Below are 5,652 nucleotides of genomic sequence, written 5' to 3' on the forward strand. Positions count from 1 at the left end.
GGAATCCAACAATTTGCATTAAAGTGCACTAAGCAAGGAAATGACTTTGGTAAAACATACCAAACCTAAAACCCTATCGAATGTGACATATTAACGACACTAAAACCTAATTTACCTAAAACGCATAGCGAGGGTCGGTATATTAGGTGATTAAGATAATAATTGAGTTCAGTGGATTATTTAGCAAACACATTCGATAGATAGAGTTTAAATTAGTAATCAAACACTTCAAATTGTGTTTCTCGATTACCAAAGACTCAGGAAAAGGAAGGAAACATCGAGTCGGATCAGAGGGACAGTCATCGAGGTTTGTGCACAACAAGCTGTTTCTTTTGAATTATTTTCAATGGAAATAAATATTGACTATTTGCATATCATTGTTTTAAATTGTGGAAATGTGTTTGGTGGACACTTATTGATTGAAAAACATTGTGAATGGTTTGAAATCGTGAAAATTTGTTTGAATGGTATTTGATGGATACTTATTGATTGAAAAGCAACGTAAATGGTTTTGTGGAAATTGAAGTGACTTACGAATTGTGTTGCCATTTTGTGAATGAAATTATAACTTTGGAAATTTATTGGATTATTACGGATCATTTGAATAAAATGTATGGAATTGTTTTGACTCACAATTGGCATGACACTGATAATATGTTCCTCCTCCATTAATGGGGTGAGTGTGATTATTCCTCCCTCTTTGACTTAATAGTCTGGGGTGAGTATGATTATGTTCCTCCCTCTTTGACTTCGATCTGAGGTGAGTATGGATGAGTTCTCATTATATAGCTAGCTTCCTCCTCATTGATTTCGATTATTGGGGTGAGCATGTCTTGTCGTGGTGTACAACACGGCATATATGGAAAAAATTGTGTCATGGCCTAAATTGTGTTATAGATTGGCAACCTTTGTATTCTTGATTATTTGATCGAATTGTGTTATTATGTATTGTGAGATTGTGAAATTGATTTAAACTCTTATTGACATATCATCTATTGAATTCAACCATGATCGACTTATTGAAAATTATTGTGATATTAACAAATGGAATTTAAATTCTTGTTGACATTTATTGTCTTGAATTTAACTATGGTTTTAAGTATCCACTATTGATATGATTTATGAATTGTGATTTAAAATTTGTATTTGGTAAATGTTGTGCACCACTGAGACATTGTCTCAGCGATAGCTTTTTATTGCTGTCGCAGGTAGAGAGACAGACAGGCGTGAGCTAGGTCGCTAGTATCGCCAATGAGAGATTTTTGGGTATAGTGAGTATACCACATGTGGCATTTTATCTTGTAATGTATATTCCTTTGTATGTATATTTTGTTCTTGGTTTTGAGCAGTTGTAAATTTAAGTTGTACAGTAAAGTTGTAAAATAATTATGAGTTATTTGGCTTGTAAAAATTGTGTTATATTTTTGTATCTTAGTCTTTGAAAATCACTGTGGATTTGACTTGAGAAATGTGTTGTGTTGATAAAAATGTTGGAGTTGAGATTTGAAAATATATTGAAGTGCTTTTTACAGGTTTTCTGAAGAACTGTTTTTTTCAAAATACAAATGGCACCTTGCCAAAATTTTTACAGATATTCCAAATAAATCAAATGAGTTAGTTGTTTCACTTCAGTTCACCAAAGTTTTTAATACCTGTAAATGGTGCTCACCACTGTAAAAGAAGTAAGAAAAGTTTTTAAAATCCCTTGTAGTGTATTTAATGGGTTATCGATGAAGCGGAGTTGGTAATTCATTAGGTATACTACGGGATCATGTTATGCCTTCTGGAGGGTAGGGTGTGACATGTTTTAGTGGTATCGAGCAAAGTTTTTAAATTACATTTTCACTGTCATTTGAATATTCTTTCTTCACAGTACAACTGCTCAATATCATTGTTTGATACATACAGTACATTACATTATAAATATGCACTAACGGGAGGAAATCTCCTTGTGTTATTGGTTTAGGAGATCTAAAATCCTCGCATTGACTATGGAAGAGGGTGATCGTTGATCGATCAATCTATTGAGGTGAGGTGCAAAGGATGCCCCATGCCTACATAATGTCGATGGTTCAAGAGCACCAGCCCTGCGATCGCGATTCTCTGCTCGATTCGCTCGTGACGGCTGCACAATGTTCCAACAAATGTATCGTAATGTGACTACTCAAGTCCCAATACAGACACCGGTGGTACAACCACGATCTTACGCTAGACAATATGACAAATTGATGAAGTATGGGGCTCAGAGTTCAAGGGGATAGATCCTCTAGAGGCAGAAACAATGGTTAGAGAGGATGGATAGGGTATTCAAGAAACTGCATTGCACAGAGGAGCTCAGATTTGAGTACTCAGTATCTTTGCTACAGGGGGATGCTTATGATTGGTGGAAAACCATTCCCCACAGTCTGGTAGAACCTACAGTGCTAACATGGAATGACTTCCTCAGGGAATTCAGGCAAAAATATGTCCCTGATGCTTATGTAGACCAGAAGCTGCAAGAATTCCTAAGTCTGAAACAGGGGGGCAGATCAGTGGCTGAGTATGAAAGGGAATTCTCCCGCCTAAGCCATTATGCAGTAAGTCTACTTTCTACCAGTAGGGAGAGATGTAAGAGGTTTGAAACCGGCTTGAAGCCTAGTATCAGATTACAAGTGGTCGAATTCAAACATAATAACTTCTTCGAACTTATTTCTCAAGCACTAGAATTAGAAAGAAATGAATCTGAAGTGGCCCAGGAGAAAAAGAAATCAGAGAAGATAGAACAAGAGGGAAAGTCGAGAAACGAGTTCTAGTGGTCCTCTTGGAAAGAGGAAAACTTTGGGGATACGACAGAGATAGTAAGAAGTCAGAGAGATAGATCTTTTGGACGTAAACCACCTCGATCCGATCACCAACTCAACAGAAACCCAGAAATGCGCTGTCAGATCGACTTTGTGAAACTTGTGGTAAACCACATAGTGGGGTATGTTATAGAGCCGTAGGAGCATGCTTTAATTGTGGAGAGACTGGTCATTTTGCTAAGGATTGTGTAAATCCAGGTCGTTCTGGATCATTTACTACACCAAAGGGATCAACCCAAGTTTCTACCCCAAAGAGTTCACCATCGCTTAGTAGAGGCAAAGGTAGAGGTAGGGTAGTACACCTAGAAGTCGATCATCGTGAATCACCAAAACAGGTGATGCGTCAACGAGAGTATCCGCTATAAGACAGCAAAGAGACTGAGACTTTTGACATCATTGCTGGTACTTTCTCAATTAGCAACCGAGATATATATATGTATTGTTTGACTGAATTTTCATATTTTTACATTAATGTTAGTACTATATGTTATGTTTTTATTCGTTCTGAGAGGAATAAATTTTGACGCATTAGTGATTAGCCCTTAAGATAAGGATTGTGATAATAAGTGAAATTAGTTTTGAAAGAGTTTATCGTGAAAAGTATTTTCTAACACACCATAAATTATAAAGCTAATCGGTGAGCCTACTTAATGTAAGGCAAGAGGACGTAAAAGTAAGATGCAAGAATGGAATTGCTCTTGATAAGGGCAAGGAGGTTCTTGTAGAAATTGCTAATGGATATTGTAATCGTAATAAGATTCGAATATCGGTGAATTCAAAAAGAATAAAAGATAACAAAGTTTGATCTATTGGGATGTATCGTAGTAACTATGCAATGTTCTTGATGTTTATACCGTAGTTTGCAGATTACAAAGACTAACTTGAGATTATTGTGTAGAGCTACGTACTAACCGATGGTACACCTAGATGAGAATAGTTGCCAACGGCATCTGCTTTGGCATAGTTATGCCAGATGTAATTTAATTGTTAGAAATAAGTTTGAAAATCCTACTTAGGATCTAAAACTCAAAAGTTAAAATATCGAAAGGTTATAGTTCAAGACAAAGGAAGTAAGTTATAGAACATTGACAGATAAAAAGAGTTATGGAAGTAGAGACTTGAAGTTTGATTCATATGTAACAAAGAAATATTACGAATGTGAGGAAGACTATGGACTAGAATGGTCGAGAGGACCAATGACTGATGAATGATTCTAACATGACCTCGTGGGTCATTCAAGAAGCAACGTGAACCAAAATATTAGACAAAGATAATAGTAAGAGGAGATTAGTGTTATCCAAACAAATTAAACATTGTATAAGATTGTTAAAAGTCTTACGATCATATAGAAAGGAGAAATAAACGTATGACTATTGTAAGATGGTTATCGGGTAAAAATTTCGTGGACGAAATTTATTTAAGGGGGAGAATTGTAACACCCTAAGTTCGGTAGTGCGTTCTCTGCATTGCGGTGACCAGTCTTTGCAGGACTGACTAGGATGCCTAGAACCACACCTTGATATGAGAGAGGAGACATAAATAATGAAATACAAGAAAAGAAAATACAAGAAAAACAAAGGAAAAATCATAGCAAAGAAATGTAACCAAGTTAAGCGAGCCGAAAAACCTAGCGATGGGTGATCAGACCGAAGTCACGGCGTGGACCGTTGACTCGGATCATGGGGAACCCTGGAAAACATTTTTAGGACATAAATAGACCCTTATTGAAGAATAAATATCATTAGAAAGATCAAAGAAAAATTAAATAATTAGTACAAAGAAAAGTGAGAAATCGAAAAACAGACAAAACCCGGTAATACCGAAAAATCGGGAACGTAACCCGAACAGGGGCATTATGGTCATTTGACATCCCGAATTGTCTTTTGACCTAAATGTCCATTAAAAATAAATAGTATTACACTTAGAAAATAAAATGAAAAATTAAATTGGTGGTACCTAAAATACATAGTGGGACATGTGTACACTTAAAATGCAGCTGAATAAGTCATCTTCCTCATTTGCATTCAAATTGCCGAATTGAAGAGTGAAGGAAACTCCATAGCTATTTTTCATGCAAGCTTTCTTAAGTCTCCATTTTCAACTCCAACCTCTTAGTGTTCTTCATTAAACTTTGTCTACACATCACAAGGAAGATATTGATACTAATTTTGAGAAGTTTGATGAAGGTTTAGCAAGTTACAATTAAAGGTAAGTTTGCATTTTTGAGAATTTCTTTATTAAAGTTTATGTTCATGTTATGGGTGTTAGTTTGGTGAAAGAAAATTTTGAGTTTGAAGGGTTTTTGTTGTTTTCATTTTGGACAGCCATGAGTCACGTTTTTGATGAGATATTTGTGCATATAATTGATGAGAAATGGTGTTGATCATGATGAATTAGTAACCTAGTGAATTATTTCATGTTTATGTGGTGATTTATGCACTTGGATGGGAAATTGTAAAATGGACGGCACTTTGATGTTGAAGAATGGTTTGTGGCAGCTTGGGGACACTTGAGTAATGGTATATATTGAAGGAAATGTATGCAGAATATTAACCTAGAAGGATTGATGATATGTATGTAGATTGATCTTGTAAAGTGTGTGTAAAATTTGTAATGGTTAGGTGTGTTTGTAATAGTACTTAGAAATTGTAATTGTGAATGATATTGGTGTGTTGAGGCTGATTGGAATCTGCCCAAAATAATGTTAATGTAAAGTAGAAAGTGCTTTTGGTAATGTACCAAAACTGATTTGGTAGGGTATGGAAGTAAACTTTGCAAGGTAAATATGTGTTTTGAATGGGGTGTGAAAAGC

The sequence above is a fragment of the Hevea brasiliensis genome, chromosome 1 (genome assembly GCF_030052815.1).
Source record: "Hevea brasiliensis isolate MT/VB/25A 57/8 chromosome 1, ASM3005281v1, whole genome shotgun sequence".
NCBI classification, from domain to species: domain Eukaryota; kingdom Viridiplantae; phylum Streptophyta; class Magnoliopsida; order Malpighiales; family Euphorbiaceae; genus Hevea; species Hevea brasiliensis.